Source organism: Nomascus leucogenys, chromosome 1a (genome assembly GCF_006542625.1).
Source record: "Nomascus leucogenys isolate Asia chromosome 1a, Asia_NLE_v1, whole genome shotgun sequence".
In the NCBI taxonomy this organism is placed as follows: Eukaryota; Metazoa; Chordata; class Mammalia; order Primates; family Hylobatidae; genus Nomascus; species Nomascus leucogenys.
The window spans coordinates 73,378,595-73,397,985 of NC_044381.1; the positions used below are offsets into that span (position 1 = coordinate 73,378,595).

General features: G+C 40.9%; 1 long non-coding RNA gene across 1 annotated transcript in view; it reads left to right on the forward strand.

The window, feature by feature from the left end:
* Positions 1–1,772: 1,772 nt before the first annotated feature.
* Positions 1,773–19,391, forward strand: part of LOC115834768 — a 38,299-nt gene continuing 20,680 nt past the window's right edge. The window contains exon 1 of the long non-coding RNA XR_004029681.1: positions 1,773–1,975. This is a non-coding gene — a long non-coding RNA (uncharacterized LOC115834768). The remainder of the gene's footprint in view (positions 1,976–19,391) is intronic.

Below are 19,391 nucleotides of genomic sequence, written 5' to 3' on the forward strand. Positions count from 1 at the left end.
GCACTAATGCTTTAGGGCCTCAAAGAATGCCCCAATTTATACAATTCACTTCTACAGCATTAAGCCTGAATGGCATTTGGTGGCAGATAAAGTCGCTCTGTGTCACGCAGTGGAAGGCTGTGTGGCCAGATCTTGTTTAGCATTACATTTAAAACCTGGAAATCAAATGATATGTCCAGATAACTTCGGTGGTAAGCCCCAAACCAGTTATGCTTCAGGTTAAGCCTCTGCATTTTTAAACAACATGCCTTTTATTCTCTCTAGGCCAATAGTCGGACCTTCCTGCCAGCAATATCAAATAGCAAGAGGCTGAATGTACCCTCTGTGTGTGCATTAAAGGATCAACAGCCGAAGGAGGCAGTGCCTCTCTGCTGAGAAAATCTCCATCTTTGATATCTCTCCTCTACAAACACATCAATCAGAATAGCTCATTTCCTCTTTATTTCTGGAGTGATTTTCTAATTCTTAAAATTTTACAAACAAAAACTAAACAAACCTAAAACATCCCATCACCCTGAGCAAACAGAGCTCTTAGCTTTCTGAATTTCTTTTTCTTATGTCTCACTCTCGAACAGACCTTTCCTTCTTGAAGGAAGTCCTCTTATAACATCTTGCTTCTCAGGGTCTCAGAGAGTTTGAGTGCACTAGGAAAATGGACAGACCTTCCTGGTGGCTTTCCAGGGCAAGAAAATAATCCCATCTTGGCTGCAAAGACAGAAAAGTAACACGATTTGTTTATGTTATTGAATCTTCATGTTATTGCCAAGGAAACCGGGGTCTACGAGACAATGCAATGTCTTGAGCAAACTTGGAGACATACTCATAAGGCTGAGGGGGCTTGTGATGATGTATGTCCCCTGTGTATGAATCCTATTTCCTTGGGAAAAAGGTCTGGCCCTCCCTTCTGCCTCCCGTTAAGGCATCTCCTGTTAAGCACATGTGATCATGGTCATACCAGGCACCAGGAGAAGCCTTTAAGCAGCTACCTTGGTTTCCTGTGGGCAGTGGAATCAGCTTCCATTTATGGTCATGGCTCATGAAGGAGTAGCTAAGATTTCCTTCTGCACATGCTCCCCTGAAGAAATACTTGATTCAGAGAAGAAAAAGTATAAGCTGGGACACTGAGCACATTTCAGTCCACTGGGGACAGGGACACACCATTTGTAGAACTCCACTATGCATCATTTTATTATTTTAGAAGTAAAAGAAGAATTTTTTTCGTCATGCAAAAAAATGTTGCAGTAGATTCTTTTGCTAAAAGAGTCATTTAAATATTACTGGTCACGTCACATTGTAGTTGTTTGGAAATAATTATATCCATATCACAGACAGTAAATAATAGATGTGCGTTCACTAACATTTTCTTCATGTTCTGTTTTAATATGGCAAACTTAGAAGTAATTTAATCTCCCAGTAAATTGAAGTGGTGGGGGGTTCTTCACACAGAAGACTGCAAGTTATTAATTCCGGGCAGTCTTCATCTTGTACAATTAGTCACTGTTTGCAGCTGGAAATGTTTTATTAATTTTCCATAGCAGTTGATTTTCCACAGTTTTCTCAGTTTAAATTAAGCAGTAAGAGCTGCTGTTTCTTCTTAAATAAATTTTCTTTCCACAAAAATACATGCCTCTGGCTATGTCAATTTTCCCATTTGATTAAAGTGCCAGCAGGCAATTAATAACTTAATGCATTTTAAAGTACTTTTGGAAAAAGTAATTTGAATAGCCAAACTTGTGTATTTGAATGGATTGTTACAGAAGATTTAATAGGCATTGGAAAATCCTGGAACCTTGGGAAGGACGAAATGAGGCCCAAAAACCATGTCTGGGGACCTGTGGGGTGGTCTTCATGAAACGCCCACCATGAAAGGCTTTCAGCTCCAAGAAAGGCACTGGCACTCACACTTGGGGGGCTGATGACTGCCACTGTCCAGGAGGCTAAAGGAAGAAAGGCAAACTCAAAAAAAGACAACCACGTGAGTGTACGGCAGACTCAGGGCTATGATGATATGGTCTGAGGAGGAAAGTGTGTAGGGAAAGCCATCTAAAAGCCAGTGAGACAACATGAGTAAACCTTACAGACACAATGCTCAGTGAAATAAGTCAGACACAAAAGGACAGATATATGTTGCACCTGTATGAGGTTCCCAGGATCACCAAATTCACAGAGATAAAAAGTAGAATGGTGGTTGCCAGGGGCTGGTGGGAGGAGGGGATGGGGAGTTAGCATTTAAGAGGGATAGAATATCAGTTTGGGATGATGAGAAAGTTCTAATGGATAGCCGTGATGGTTACACAGCAATGTGACTGTACTTAATGCTACTGGGTCACACACTGAAAAAGGGTCAAAATTGTAACTTTTATGATAAACATATTTTACCACAATTTTACAAAAAGCAAAATAAGCAATGAAGCTTATTCTTACATTCATGATGTCATCACATTCATGACTCATAGTATTATCTGTAGTGAGAATTAGCAGCTTCTGCCTGGCAGTGGCATCTCCAGCTGACCTGCATTTAACTGACTCAGAGGCTCCACCCACACTCCCTTCCAGCTGTAGAACATTTTCCACTGAGGGTCCGGCAAGCTGAAAGCTCAGCATCTGTTCCTACGCTCATGCGTTCTGCTCCCCCTGGTTTGCTGTATGTCTCCTGAGATTCAGCTAGGATTGTTTCTGATATGGTTTGGCTGTCTCCCCCATCTAAATCTCATCTTGAACTGTAGTTCCCATAATGTCCATGTGCCGTGGGAGGGACCCAGCGGGAGGTAATTGAATCATGAGGGCAGTTACCCTCATGCTGTTCTCGTGATAGTCAGTGAGTTCTCACGAGATACGATGGTTTTATAAGGGGCTTTTCCCTTCTTCCCCACCCCCTGCTTCACTCTGCACTTCTCCTTGCTGCCACTGTGTGAAGAAGGACGTTTGCTTCCCCTTACACCATGATTGTACGTTTCCTGAGACCTCCTGAGCCATGCTGAGCTGTGAGTCAATTAAGCCTCTTTCCTTTATAAATTACCCAGTCTTGGGTATATCTTTATTAGCAGTGTGAGAATGGACTAATACAGTTCCCAAACCTGTTCACACCTGGTTATTTTAATTATGCAATTTTATTAAATATTACATAAGCTGATGAAATGTGAGCTCACAAAGATAAAGAGTTGTTTTTATGAAAACCAAGTTGAATACCTTCGTAAAACCTGATAAAGGTGAGCCGTAAAAAAATATTGCAGATATACTAGGTATGGACAAAGTAAAGTTAAAGCTTGTGGGAAAATCATAAAAACTTCAAAAGGATTCTGAACTTAGGTTGCTTTACAGGTGTCTCTAGGTTTTTACTCCACTTGAAAGAGACTGAAAGTGGAAATCATGCATGAAGTAATACGGCCCTGTTTTAAGCCAGTGTGATGACTGGAGCTTCAGCAGAGTCATATGCAACAGTAAGGCCTTGACTCACTGCCCAATTGCATTGGATAAAATAACTTTCACCAAACTTCCAAGCGTCGGAGCAGAGCTAACCAATATTAATTTACATGTCAAAACCAATCACCAGGTAGTAACTAATTAGCATGTTGTGTTGAGAAGTATCCTGAAATTACATCTGGACTCAGTAAGCAGGAGTCCAGATGAACAATGTTTTCCAGGGGCGTTCAAAGGAATAAAGTGCCATATATTCACCATGACAGATCTGGAAAAAGATAGACAAGCACAAATTTAAAACCAAACATTAGCTGCTATTTTTTTTAACTTCCTGCCGGATCTAAGCCCGAGTCTACTTTTATTCTCACAAAATGGCATAAGTCATCCAAAGCACCCTTGCTACTTCCAACCCTAGAACTACTTACTCATGATCAGAATGAAATGCCCTTTGCCTTATAGAAGAGTCAACCAGGTTTCACAGATCCTGTCGACCGACCCCAAGACTCTTTGCTAGAAAGTTATATACTATACACAAATCATCTTTCTAAAGAAATGTCAACGATGTTGACAATTGTGTTGGATTTCTTTTGAAGAGTCCACTGTTAGGGACTAGCCAGTTAATTAGCTAACTGCTTTCAGTTAACTGCTTGAAGAAAGGTGTAAAGTGCTTTTAAAAAATGTTTTGAAGAATAACATTTTGTGTCTGGGAGGAGGTGTTAGATTACTTTTCTTGCACTGAACTGATATGTTTCTGACAGCCCTTATGTAGATATTGGATCATGTTCCTGGTCTCAGGAGAGAAAGGAATGGTGATTTATGTTGTGGGTATCAGTTTTTCACACATCTTACAGTGTGATATGCACCAGCTGAGGGCTTCAATTCACTTAGTGAAATAGGAAATGGCTGCTGCCTTGAACTGGTTTTTAAAGTCATGAAATAATAGAATTAGTGCCAGCACTAGCGATTGCTGAGAACCTGAAAGTGAGTTAATGTGCCATGTTTACTATCAAGCATCAGAAAGTCAGTCTGGGTTTGCGTTTTACAGAACTTCTGAGAGGAGAAAGAAGAATTTAAAAGTGTCAAATCATTTTCCCCCTCAGGAAACTTCTTTTATTTAGGCTTTTTCTCATTTTTTTATGCCTCGTTTCTTTGGCCATTCAATTTAAGCGTGTTTTGTTGTTGTTGTTGTTGTTTTATAGGTTTTTGTACAAAAGGGGTGCTATTAGCTATATTTCAGTGTATCAACAAGTTTCTAAGTTCTAGGTCTCTGAGAAAATCCGTTGCAGCTTTTCTCGCCTTAAAAAAGTTTAGTAACTTAATAGATAACAGAACTGTAATGAACTACAAAAAGGAGCTGTATCTGTTAAGATTAGCTTTGGCTGCATGTAATAGCATGGCCTAAACAAACAAAGGCTTAAACGAAATGGAAGTATTTTTCTTTCACACATAATAGTAGTCAAGACCATAACATCATGTTGTAAATCTCAAATATGCACTATAACATTTATTTTAAAAAAATGAAGTCAAGGAAAGGCAATCCAGGGTTGATACCGCGCTCCATGGTCATCAGGGACTAGATATGCTAGCTTGCTGCCCTGCCATCATTTGTGTTGTGTTCCACAGTGGCTGCTCAAGTCCCAGGAGTCATGTTCAAGAAAAGAAGAGTGCACCCTCTCCCTTTGAGGGCACTTCCCAAAAGTTGCATGCAACATTTCTTTTTATATATCATTGGCCAGACTGTAATCATTTGGCTATGCCTAACTGCAGGGGAGATTGAACAGCATATCTTTTGAGTAGATGACATGTCTAGCTAAAAATTAGGATTTTTTTTTACTAAAAAAAAAAAAATGAATATTGGAGGTAAATAGCATTCTTGTCCCAGGGAAGCATTCCTAATCTATGAGAACGATTTTAGAGAAGCCAACTTTTATACTTACCTTCCAAGTTCCTTTGAAGATATTATGAAGCTACATACATACTGGGGTAGATGGATCCTTGGAGAGATTCAGCCTGTAATTTTTGCACTAGAATTTTGTTTGTAAAGTACTTATGCTCCTGTCACCACCACCATCTTCCTACCAGCCATGAAATGGTTTGTCTGTTTCAAGGAGGCAAGTTTAGAAAGCTTTGGCAAGTTTTATCTTACTGTGCTTTGCAGGGGAGTCCCAAACCATCTGTGTCCTACCACTCTATTCCCAGAAATTTTCTAAAGAAGAAATCAATGGTCTCTTATTTTTCAACCCTAAAAATGAAAAGAAAGTAATACAAATTGCCATCTACTTGTTGAAAAAGTATAGAAGTCAAGTGATTAAATGTAGAATCTAGGCAGGTTGCCATTTCTTTCTGCCACCTTTGAGTGCTGGTGTTTGTTTTTTCTATGTTGGGTATTCTTCCTTCCTTTCTTCCTCCCTCTTTCTCCTTTATTCCTTCCTTCCCTAACTCATCACAAAAGAAATTCATCAGCGTTAGTGCACGATCCTGACAAATGCAAAGGCTCCCATCTCTGATTTTTGGTTGTCTATGCAAGAGAATGCCCACGGTTTGGGCAGTGGGTGGGAGCAGCTCTCTGCTGCAGGCTCTGGCATTAGGCCACCCATCCAGGTATTTTCCATTGCCCCTGTCCCTATTCCACTACCAGCTATGGCTAATTTAGGAAAAGCATCTCTTTTCTGACTTTCCTAAGGCTTTTTCCTCCGGCGTTGTGCCTCTGCCAGTTTCCCCTGAGCTCCCTTGCATTGATTCCCAAAGACATCATCAATATCTAAGCTTCTCCCTTTATTCTGTGGCTTGCAGTTGTTAAGCATGGGGCAACTTTTCTGAAAAGTTAAGTGGAAAAGGTGAGTTAGTCTGTTGGATATATAATGCCCTTTACTCTTGGTTAAGGAAAAGAGCGTTCTAAGCAATAATTTTAAATCCTCTTCAATGAGTACCTTGAAGCAATGAAAGGAGTAGGAAAAAGCAAGCTTGGTGGGCAGCGTTAAGCAATTACCACTGAAAATTATTTAAGCTTAAATAACTAAAATAATTTATTTTATAAAATCACACGAAGTAATGGAAAGGATTCTGCATGGTCAATTTGCTTTCTCATGCAGCAATTGAAGAGGTAAGCAAAAATGTTGAATTCTAAAAGTCCCAACTTAGTGAATTAATATAGATTTGGGAGTAGCATTAAATATTTGAAGACGATGATGAGTCATGGCTGCACTGGATTGGCAAATGGGATTAAATGATTTTGAGTGATGCAAAAACCTAATACAATGAAATCAATGAGTCTTGCATGATGATGACTTCTCCCCCACTTCTTCTGCCGTAAAATGAATACTTTCCCGTATTATAGACAACCACTAGAGCACAATGATTAAGAACATGGGCTCTGGAGCCAGACTGCCTGAGTTTGAATTACATCCTGCCACTTACATTCTTGGGTAAGTTAACTGAGCGCTCTGTACCTCAGTTCCCTCATTATTAAATGGAGACAATGTGTCAGTTGCTATTGTAAGTGCTTAGCATAGGGCCTTGTATGCAGGAAGCACTATCTGAGATATTTCTATCTGTTACACATGCATTCTTTGCTCTGCCTTTGCCCCAGATGTCTTTGGGACTGTGAGCTCTGGACAAAGGACATTCATCAGCTTGCTGGATGCAGAGGTCCTCACAGCAGGAATATGAGCTCATATTCCATTGTTCCCCACCATTCTTGGAGTGTGGGGAAAATCATGCATCGTATGCTAGGGAAGGGGAAGTGTCTTCTCATCGCACTCTTAATGTTCAGGATGTTCCTATTATGTGAAGATGTTCACTGGCTGCCTCTTCTTGCCTTTAGGAATCCATTTGATAAAGACTGATTGAGCATCTGCCATATGCCTGCCCCTGGTGAAGCATTGGTGATATTGAGATTGACAGGCACTGCCTGATCTAGGGGCCACAGTGAGACACACAGCATGAGACAAGCAAATAGAGGCAAGCACACACTGTCATGAGAGCCCAAGTGATACACCAACTGGGCTTTAGAGGGATCAAGAAAGACTTTGCCCAGAAGGTGACATATTTAATTGAATGTTATACAGTTGATGGAATTTTCCAGATAGACAAGAAGGGGTATGGCAGAAGAAACCAAGTACCAAAGTTCCCAGATGTGACAGTTGGGGAACAAGTCATGTGCTATGGATCTTACTCTGGTATTAGGGTATCCCTCTGTCAAGTATGTGATTGGTCTATTTGGCACCTTTCTAGTGAAGATGAGAGAGTACAAGAGTGGTGAGTGGAACACGGGCTAGACCAGTTCCTACTGGCTCCCAGGCTGGAGCACCACATGCTTTGATCCTGCACTATGGCTCCTGCAGCTCTTTGTTACAATGTGTTGTTGTCTTTCTCCTTGAGGTCAAGGACTCCATCTGACTCTTCTCTATATATAACCCCTGGAACAGCATCTCAGATTGGAGTTCTCAAACAACCTGCATCAGAATCATATGGGGGCCATGTTTAAAAACACAGATTCCCACCTACACCCAGCTCTACTGAATCAAATATAAGAGAGTGAGTGCTGGAAGTCTTCATTTTTAATAAGGATCTGGGGTAGAAATAAACTTTTGTAAACATATTTTGCAGCTAATTCTAATGCACATTTTAGTAAGGAAACCACTACTATAGGACCTAGTAGACAGCCTAGCATATTATAGATGTTCAATAAAAGTTTAATAAATGAAAGATCAAGTTAATATTTTGGAGGAGAATGTGATGCAGACAGGGCAGAGGAATGGAAAGGCCTCCACATAGGACAATGGGCAGCTTCTTCCATCAAAGGAAGGGTTGAGCTCCTCATGGGGAAGCTGGGATGATATGGGCCATGCTGAGGGCTCTGCTCCCCAATGAGGGCTCTAGATGGAAACTATGACTCAGAGCCCTCTTCTGCCTATTGTCCCCATCTCCTGTTTCTGTCCTTGCCCTCCACATGGCAGCTTTTCCATAGTTGCTTCTACAGGGCAGAGTCAGCCACACATTCATCTTCACAGCCCCAGTGAGCACAGAGCAGGCATCACTTACAACTTCAAGGCTCGAAGTGGCTACTTCCACCCTGGTTTCTAACACTCCTTTGTATGCCTTTTAAAAAAAAGAATATATATATGTGTGTGTGTATATATATTTAGATATGTATCTCCAACTTAGGTGGAGGTGGAGGTCATTATTCTAAATGAAGTCACTCAGGAATGGAAAACCAAATACATTATGTTTCATATATACATATGTGTTATGTTATTTATATATGTTATACATATATCATTTCAATAGCTTTTGGGGTACAAGTGGTTTTTGTTTACATGGTTCAATTACATAGTGGTGAATTCTAAAATTCTAATGCACCCAAGTAGTGTATGTTATACCCAATATGTAGTTTTTTGTCTCACATCTCCTCTTACCCTCCTCCTTCTAACTCTCCAAAGTCCATTTTATCACTCTGTATGCCTTTCACACCCATAGCTTAGCTCCTACTTATAAGTGAGAACATATGGTATTTGGTTTTCCATTCATGAGCTACTTCAGTTAGAATAATTGCCTCCAGCCCCATCTAAGTTGCTGCAAAAGACATTATTTTGTTCCTTTTCATGACTGAGTAGTATTCCATGGTGTATATATACACCGTATTTTCTTAATCCACTCATTGGTTGATGGGCACTTAGATTGGTTCCATATCTTTGCAATTATGAATTGTGCTCAATAAACAGACATGTGCATGTGTCTTCATGTAATGACATCTTTTCTTTTGGGTAGATACCTAATAGTGGGACTGCTTGATTGAATGGTAGATCTACTTTTAGTTCTTTAAGGAATCTCTATACTATTTTCCATAGAGGTTGCACTAATTTATATTCCCACCAGCAATGTATACCCATTCCCTTTTTACCACATCCACACCAACATCTATTGTTTTTTGACTTTTACGTAATGGTCATTCTTGTAGGAGTAAGGTGGTATCTTACTGTGTTTTGAATTTGCATTTCCCTGATCATTAGTGATGTTGTGCATTTTTACATGTTTGTGGGCCATTTGTATATCTTCTTTTGAGAAATGCCATTTGCCCACTTTTTGATGGAATTATTTGGTTTCATTTTCTCTTTCTTTCTTTTCTTTTCTTTCCTTTCTCTCTTTCTTTCCTTTTTTTTTTTTTTTTGGTTTCGTTCTTGTTGCCCAGGCTGGAGTGCAATGGCGCCATCTCGGGTCACTGCAAACTTTGCCTCCCATGTACAAGCGATTCTCCTGCCTCTCAGCCTGCCGAGTAGCTGGGATTACAGGTGCACACCACCACGTCTGGCTAAGTTTTGTATTTTTAGAAGAGGCAGGGTTTCACCATGTTGCCCATGGCTGTTCTCAAACTCCTGACCTCAGGTGATTCACCTGTCTCGGCCTCCCAAAGTGCTTGGATTACAGGCGTGAGCCACTGTACCCGGCCTATTTGTCTTTTTTTCTTGCTGATTTGAGTTCCTTGTAGATTCTGGATACTAGTCCTTTGTCAAATGCATAGTTTGCAAACATCTTTTCCCATTCTGTGGGTTGTCTGTTTACTCTGATGATTATTTCTTTTGCTGTGCAGAAGCTTTTTAGTTTAATCAGGTGCCATTTATTTATTTTTGTTTTTATTGCATTTGCTTTTGGGGCTTTAGTCATGAATTATTTGCCTAGGCCAATGTCCAGAAGGGTTTTTCCAAGGTTATTTTCTAGAATTTTCATGGTTTCAGGTCTTAGATTTAAGTCTTTGACTCATCTTAATTTTTTTTATAAGGAAAGAGATAGGGATCCAGTTTCATCCTCCTACATGTGGCTGGCCAGTTTTCCCAGCACCATCTATTAAATAGTCTACCCCTATTTTTACAAAGGAAAAAATATTTCTTCAGGCCTCTGCAGAAAAACAGATGAATTAGCCATAATTTCCAACAAGTGGTAACAGATAAATAGATTGCAAATTCCAGGTAATAGCCTTGTAATTTAACAGAGTCCTTCCAAAGCCATGGTTCTCAAGCTTAGTTGCACATTGGAATCACCTGGGGTGGCTTTCAAACTGATGCCTGCTGGGTCCCACCTCCCCAGAGATTCTGATATTTTATTAGCCTGGGGCACAGCCTGGGCATTGAGGACTTTTTTAACTCCTCAAGGGATTCTGATGTGTCCTCAGGATTGAGAATGACTTCTGGGACACCATCATCTGAGAAATTCTGATGGTAGAGTCTTCAAGCATCCTGACAAGTCAGTCCAGGGAAGGGTAGGTGGGGGCAGAAGAGCACCAAACCACATCATCCTGCCCTGAGCTGCCCTAAAGGGTGGCTCAGCAAAGCAGCTGCTCAAGACGCTGCTAAAGTGTCTCTGGAACTGTAAGGAGATGGAGAAAACTAGACCCCCTTTTCAGGTAAAGATATGCAACAGGTTGGAAGGAACTCTTAATTAAACAGCTTTAAGTCTGAAGCTTTTTTTTTTTTTTTTTTTTTTGAGACAGATTCTCGCTTTGTCACCAGGTTAGAGTGCAGTGGCATAATCTTGGCTCACTGCAACCTCCGCCTCCTGGGTTCAAACGATTCTCCTGCCTCAGCCTCCCGAATAGCTGGGACTACAGACGTGTGCCACTATGCCCAGCTAATTTTTGTAGTTTTAGTAGAGACAGGGTTTCACCATGTTGGCCAGGATGGTCTCGATCTCTTGACCTTGTGATCTGCCCACCTCAGCCTCCTAAAGTGCTGGGATTACAGGTGTAAGCTGCTGCGTCCAGCCAAGTATGAAGCTTTAAGTAAGCATTCCCAAAGGGCATGCTATGAAGGGCAATGAACTACTGCTAAATTGTCTTCTAAGAAGCATGAACACACTTAATCACAGGAATTTTGTTTTGCTGGGCCAAAATGAAAAGTTGAGGGCCAAAACTGAATTGTCACCAGGAGTTGGTATTCTCCAGACTTCCCTTCTTAAGCCTTCAGCCATTCCTAGATAGTTAGCAAAAATGTAAACAGTATCAGTTTGAAAGGGATCCAAGTTACTAAGTCCTCTTTTCTTAGCCTGGACCTGACCATCAGTTCCTCTACCTCTGAGTACAAAGGTTCAGGTTCTCTGCAAAGACAGGGCTGTCCAGCCCAGGCTGCTGCTTGATAATAAAGAGGGATGCTCAAAAGCATGCTTCCTTCTGAAATAGCAGTCTTATTATAACTATTATAAAACTTCTAGCCAATTTAGATTAGTTCTCTAATTATGCAATTATAAAATATTTTCACCATGTTTCAGCTTTTTAAATCTCTTGACTGCTGATACTTAAACATTTTTTTAAATTTACTTCTTTTTTAGTCAGTTTTTAACCTTTCTTAACAGATACATAAGTGAAAAGGTGCATTACGTGAAGAGGGATCCTGAGTGAAAAGAAGCATCTTTGTGGCAATTAGTTGGATGACAAGACAATAGACACCTAGAAGCCTGTCAGAGTTCTTGTAATTGCCATCTGAAGTCAGCCTGGTACCTGGATGCAACCACACACAACTAGTGTATTTGCAGGGTCATCATCCATTTGCATGGGGCATTGCCAAAAGGGCATCTTATCCTCACATACCATAAATTACTAAGTAAACCAATTCAACAAGCACTTATTTAAGACCAAGCCTGGGGTAGGTGTCTGGCAGATGTGGCCTTTCCTTTCTAGGTGCTCATAAACTTAATGAGGAGAGAAGGTACATTTCCCCATATGAAGCAGTTATATAGTGAACTATATCTCAGTATTGAGGGATATAGCGAGAACACAGACTTATGTTTTAACTCAGTTCTTTCACCCGCACAATGGGGTGATAGTACTTCCCCACAGGGTTGTCACTAAGTCAAATAACTATACATCATTGAAATAAAATATTTAAATACCTGAGTGTATAGTAGCAGCTAAGGAATTGTTGCTTTCTTCCCCTGGCTTAATCAATGAGATTGAAGATCATCTGGTCTAGTATCTTCATTTTAGAGATAAGGAAACTGAGACTCAGAGGGGCAAAATGACTTGTCCAAAGTCACACAGCTAGAAAGAGGCACAGTTAATGACCAAAATAAGGAATTGTATTTTTCTTTGGATTTCTCAGAAAGGGATTGTCAGGGCTCTTCAAAATTCCACATTGCCCTGTAAAATGAATGTCCCAGAACAATGGCCTGAGGTCGTTTACATGACAAAATACAAGTCCCCCACCTAGCTTTAAAGCCACATTCATCTGTTTTCAGTTGAGAAAGCTGCTAATGGCTCTTACCATGCCTTTCTCAGTTGAAGCATAGAACCAAAACATTTGCAGCCTGAGGATTCCCTCCCACTGTCTGTAGATCAAACACAAACAGAAACAGTGGGAGGCTGGGCCATCTCTAACTGAGAGAATCAATGTCAATGAAACAGACACAATCCCAAAATCTCAAAATAATGAAAACAAAGATATCCAAGTAATAAAATCTGCTAGAATCACAAAGACAACACAACTCCGATCTCAGCTGGCTCAAAGAAAGTGTCCATTAACAAGGGATTAACACAAGGGAAGTACACAACCAGTCAATAGGAAATGAAAACATTTCACACAGCCTAGTCGCTTTTGAGCCCACCCTAGGATTATGGATGAGGGTGTGTTGAGATAGTGTGGTTCTGACTAGAGAGAGTTTCCAGAAACCATCAGCCGTGTACTGGCTTAAAAAAGCACCCCAAACTGGTGTTTGTTGGACTGAAAATTTGGAACTGACAAGCCAGAAGTTGAGACAAAGCACTGATTACCTGCCCTTTTTAGTCTTGTCTGTTGCAATTTTCAGCAGACCCTTGGAAAAAAAAAAAATAAGCCACACTTGCTGTGGTATCTTTTAAAATATGGATTTTAGTTAAAATTCCTTCATGCCAGAGTTTTTGGGAAGGGGGGAAGGGAAAGAAACAAAATAAAAACAAAACCAAAATTGTATTAGCTTATCGCAAAATAAGTCAAATGGCACTTCCTGTGCCCTACATGAAGACAAGGCAGGTGCTATGGCTTGAATGGTGTTGTCCCTCCAAAATTCATATTCAAACTTAATTCCCAAGGGAATAGTATTAAGAGGTGGGACCTTTGGGAAAGTGATTAATTCATAAGATGTAAGCATGGGTTTTGGGATGAGACCATCCCGAAGTGCCCTTGTGAATGGGAAAATGCCCTTATAAAACAGGCGTCAGAAAGCTGCCTGGCTGTTCCATCTCTTTCAACCTGAGAACATCTGAGAACACAGTAAGAAGGTGCCATCTTGGAAGCAGGGAGTGAGCTCTTAGCTGACATTGACTCTGCTGGCACCTTGATCTTGGACTTTCCAGCCTCCAGAACGGAGAAAATGATGTCTATTATTTATAAATTCCTCAGTCTAAGGTTTTTTGTTATAGCAGCAGGAATGAACTAAAACAGTGGGCATCTTTCAATTTAAAATAACATCATTTGGATGAGGTCAGAAGCAAGCACAAAAATGAATATAGTTGGCCAGTGGGCATACACTAGTACAACTATTATATTACTATAATGGCTGTGATATTCCTAGTGAATAGCCAAGCAGCCTGTAGCATTGAATTAAATGTTTGCTATTTATATGATAAAAGTCAAATGTATCTGCAAGGTTTAAACACTTAAAAAGTAAGACAATTCCTTTTCAAATTTTTGCTCATTTTATTTTAGTGTAAAGCTATCACTACATCCATTTGATGAGTGTATCTATAATCAGGTGCAATTATTTCAGATAAAATGGACTTCGTGTGTGTGTTTGTTAATCATTAGCAATTCCAAGCAGCTTCTCAATTTTAAAAACTGGCCTCATGAGCACACCAAGCCCTGTGGTCTGAACTACACAAGTGCCTTGGCCTAGAAATGTGAGTTTCACCCTGGAAACTTATTATAAAGAACAGAAAAGCAACAGGAAAAGACAGAGAAGAGGGAATGGCCAAACTAAGAATCTCTCACAGAAGTTTAATCCAAGGAGGTTTAAATCATTGTAATAGAAAATGATTGCCAGAAGCTTATAGCTAAAGGCAAGTATTTCACACATGACAGTTCAGACACATCATCAAACGTTTGGGCTGCAACGGGACAGAATATTGAAAATTGGGACTTCCCTAGAAAATCTCACTCCACAAGGGTTCCCTTATGAAGGATCTTGATGCTATCCTAGAAGAAAGTCATGTTTATGATGTCTTCTTGGCTCCTTCCTTAGCTCTGCAATTTGCAGTCTACCTCATCAGCTGCTGTGCTCAAAAAACTTTTCCTCCACATGTGTATACAGACAGGCTCATGCCAATCACTCATTTGTTTTCCAATTACGAAAATATCCCGTATCTAGTAGCATCCATGTCTCCTAAGGAGAAAATGTGAGTTTAGCAAAAATGTGAAGCTTAGTGCCAATAACTTGCCGCTTAAAGGCAAAGGATTTGAGGCAGGTCTTAGCGGCTAAAAACATATTAATAAAAGCTTAGATAGAGGGAGAGAAAAGAGTAGTCTTGGAATTGTTTTCTGTATCTAGCTGTTGGAGAAATCTTTTCATGTAAATGGTCTCCAACCCTTTTAAAAAGCACTTAGCAAAGCAGTAAGGCTTAGCATCCCTGCCTTTTTTTTTTTTTTTTTTTTTTTTTTTCAATATCCCTAAGCAGAGACTTGAATGGTGTGCAACTGAACTGCAGCCAATGGTGCAGCATTTGCTGTCATCCAGGGGAAATTACAAGGAAGGTGTTTACATAGGAGGATACTCAAACTTCTCTATTTGGTGGGATTTCAACATGGTGCCTTGGGTGGCTACTATGTGCTAGTCACTGGGAATATGATTAATAAGATAGGGTCCTTTGGAGGCTGCAAAGCATTTAAGATGAAACCATCCCAAAGTGATAGATCCTATAGTTACTTGCCTAATCATTCTCCCTTTGCTCCTTGCTAAAATAATCCTGCTTTGGGTTCTTTGTCCAGATAAAAATACTGGTTCCTGGCCTTTCCTGCAAACAAGTAGCCATGAGACAGGTTCTGGCCAATGAGATGCTGGATGCGATTGTGGGGAAGCTTTAATTAAGAGAAGCAGCCTAAGCTCTCAGGTTTCTTTGCCTCTCTGTCTTTGCTGCTTCCTGCTAGAGGTGTAGCAGCCATATGGCAATGATGACTCCAAGGACAAAACCCAACATACTCTGAAGGACAGAGTGGAAAGACACAAAGAGCCTGGGACCCTGGGATCTTTGATCCAATACAGCAACCCTAGGTGGCCTCCTCATGAGCTCTTGTTGCATGAGCCAAATAAACGCCAACTTCCTTAAGCCACCAATTGTCAGGTATTCTGTTATTTTCAGCCAAAGTCATTTCTGATGATGAGCTAATGATGTCTCAGAACTTCATTTTCCTCATGTGCGAAATGTGTATCTAATCTTTACCAACTTTGAAGCTTTGCTGTAAAGCCTAGTTGGTATGTGTATAATTCCTAGCCCGGTGCTTGGCTCACAGTAATAATTGGAGATTATTATTAATAATATATAATGATTATTATTATTCAGAATAAAATGAGTCTTTTTGAGGGGGATACTTAAAGAGCAGACCCAAACTTACCTTGAGGTGGCACTGTCTTCTGGGCAAGGTGTTAAGGCCATATTGGAGTGGAAACCAACTGGCTGGCTCGGCTTTATAGACCCTTACCTAGTTGGGATGGTCCGTAAATAGTATCTAAAAACTGTGTCCCTCTGCTCTGACAGGAGATTTCTCTGCTTATGGCTAATGCGTGCTCGGTGTTTCTAACACCTGGAGAGCAAGCTGTTGCTTTGTTTATAGTGAAACCAAATCCCATGGCTGCATTTGATTCCTGAGTGGTTATCACACCAGCAAACGGCAAAATTAGCATGTAATAGAGCATTTCAATGAGAAAACAGAAACATTCTTTGGATGCGCAGTTTGCCACTCCATTTTTAGTCAGTTTTTTTCTGAGTGTGTAAAATTGTGCTAATTCCAATTTGTTTAGTGTTATATGCATTTGGCCTTCAGTTTAGTAGACAAAATAATCATTTGTTGTTCATTTATTTAACCCGTTAATTCATGTTACTTGAAGCCTGCTGATATTTTTGGCCAGCATAGTCAAGGTATAGGGGCTTAGGCCAGGCGCGGTGGCTCACGCTTGTAATCCCAGCACTTTGGGAGGCGGAGGCGGGCGGATCACGAGGTCAGGCAATCGAGACCACGGTGAAACTCCGTCTCTACTAAAAATACAAAAAAAATTAGCCGGGCGTGGTGGCGGGCGCCTGTAGTCCCAGCTACTCGGAGAGGCTGAGGCAGGAGAATGGCGTGAACCCGGGAGGCGGAGGTTGCAGTGAGCTGAGATCGCGCCACTGCACTCCAGCCTAGGTGACAGAGCGAGACTCCGTCTCAAAAAAAAAAAAAAAGAAAAAAAAGGTATAGGGGCTTAGAGATGTATCCTGTGTAAGATTTAGAGCATCTTTTGCCATGCACATCACAGAAGAAAGGGACGGGATTCCTGCCGGGATTCCTGCCCTACCTGAGGCCCCTTCTGGTGCTTTGCCATAACGCAGTTCAAAAACTTAACGGTGAAATCTCTGTTTCTGAACTTCAGTTAAGCCAATTTGGAATGTAGTAAATGAAGGCTGAGATTCAGTCAGGACCAGGAAAATACCCCACCTGTTTGTGAGGGGCCTGTTTGAGGAGTGATAAGTAGAATAAGTAGCTATAATGAGCTCTCTTGGTCAGCTAAGTAGAGGTTTTCATGCTACAAAGATTTTAACCGGCTGAGTGCAGTGGCTCACGCCTGTAATCCCAGCACTTTGGGAGGCTGAGGTGGGTGGATCATGAGGTCAAGAGATAGAGACCATCCTGGCCAACATAGTGAAACCCCGTCTCTACTAAAAATACAAAAATTAGCTGGGCATGGTGGCACATGCCTGTAGTCCCAGCTACTAGGAAAGCTGAGGCAGGAGAATTGCTTGAATTCTCCTGGGAGGCAGAGGTTGCAGTGAGCCGAGATCACGCCACTGCACTCTAGCCTGGCGACAAAGCGACACTCTGTCTCAAAAAAAAAAAAAAAAAAAAAATTTAACCAACTGTTCCTGAATATTTTGAATTTCCCAGTGTTCTAGAGGAAGGTCAATGCTATTGTTGTCCAATAGAAACATCATGCAAACCATAAATACGAGCCATATATGTAATTTTAAATCTTCCTATAGTCACGTTTTTTAAACAAAAATATATAGGTAAAAATAATTTCAATAATGTATTTTTCTTAACTGAAAAATATACCTAAAATATCATTCCAACAAGTAATTGATTAAAAAGTAGTAAAATTTTTTACATTTTTTTTTTATACTAAGTCTTTAAAATCTGGTGTGTATTTTATACTTGCAGCATATCTCAGTTCAGACTAGCCACATTTCATGAGTTTAACAGCCACATGTAGCCAGTGGCTAACATATTAAAATGTCCTGTGCTGTCTTGACATCGTTGAGATTCATGGGGACTCCCAAAACTTAAAGGCAATTTCCTCTGCTGTCTTCCCAAAAAAGTAGGAATGGCTCCATATGCAGCTAGTTCCCCTGGCAGCCAGAGCAGCCACTCCCCACCTGGTTCTCAACCTAATGAGCCATTTCCCTGCCAGCCTGTGGAATTATCCAAACAAGCCAGTTACATCCTCCCGTGAGAACCAGGAGTCATCTTCCCATCTTGTTACTACAACACCAGCCTTCCACAGTCTCTGCTGGTTCACCTTGCTCCTGAGTGCAACCCCTGCATGGCCCTGGCTGGCACGCAGCATCCTCCTCCCTAAGTAGTTGAGTGTGAATATATGCGACTAATAACTGCTGTCAATCTCATCTACTGAGTGTCCAGCATCATGTATTCAGCTCTCTCCAGAACCATAGGGCGGCATTCCCTTCCTCACCCACAAGGTGAGGAAACAAAACATCAGCATGTGTCTATACTTTTTTTAAGAGAGTTTTATAGTCAATTTTTCAAGCATATTTGGAAGAATTTGGGCTGTCTCCTAGCCCTCCTACATTTACATTGTCCGAAAATGTTTAGTTGTAGCTCTCCATAATTTTTCTTTTTTTGTTAATATTTTTAGTATCTCATGGTGCTTTTTAGTATCTCATGGTGCTTACTTTATAGGTCGGCTTTGCAGCTGATGTATGCTGGTTTAGGTCAGCTTTGCAGGTGATGTGTACTATCTTATTACACATCTTCTGGTCTTCAGCAATCATGCTGATGGTGACCAATCAAATTATTATTAGGCACTAACATGAATTTGATTCAAAAACAAAGGCCTGCTCCATGGATGGGATGACAAATACCTGGCCAGTGTGCTGCCACTGCTCTTGCTGTGCCTGCAGCAAGATCACCCAGCCAGTTCTCCACCCCAGAATCCTCTTGGTATTTGAGATGAAATCTGATGGTCACATCTGGCCTAGAAACTCTGGGCTATCCTTGAGCCTTCTTCTTGATCCTTAATCTATATACAGTGATCAGTGGACTGTCTCTCTACCCCCACCTGAATCATTCCACTGCCAAAACCTCTTTCCTCTCCATGAATGAAGGAAATAATGTATATAGTGGTCCATTTCCAAGACAAAGTGCCTTAAATTGGCTTATGTCAGCAAACTACAGAAAATACAGGATATACTTGGCCTCTGCTTGGATAGCTGAGGCCTGCTTGTGGGGCCCTCTACCCTTAGTTGCGCTCACCCTAGCCAAAGAAATTTAGTCTAAGATAAAAATTTACTAGCCTGCAAAATAGCTTGCTTTTGTCTGTTCTTATCAGCCTGCCCAGCTACTTAGGTCATAAGTCAAATACTTTAAAACCCCCTGAGCTGACTAGGTTGCAGCAAGGCAACCCTAAAGAAAACACCTAAAGCCCCAACCCAACAACCCATAGGTGACATCCAGGAAGATTGTGACCCCATTGTACTCAGCCTATGAGAAACTGGAACCTGTGAGGGACCCGCGCACTAGGGGATA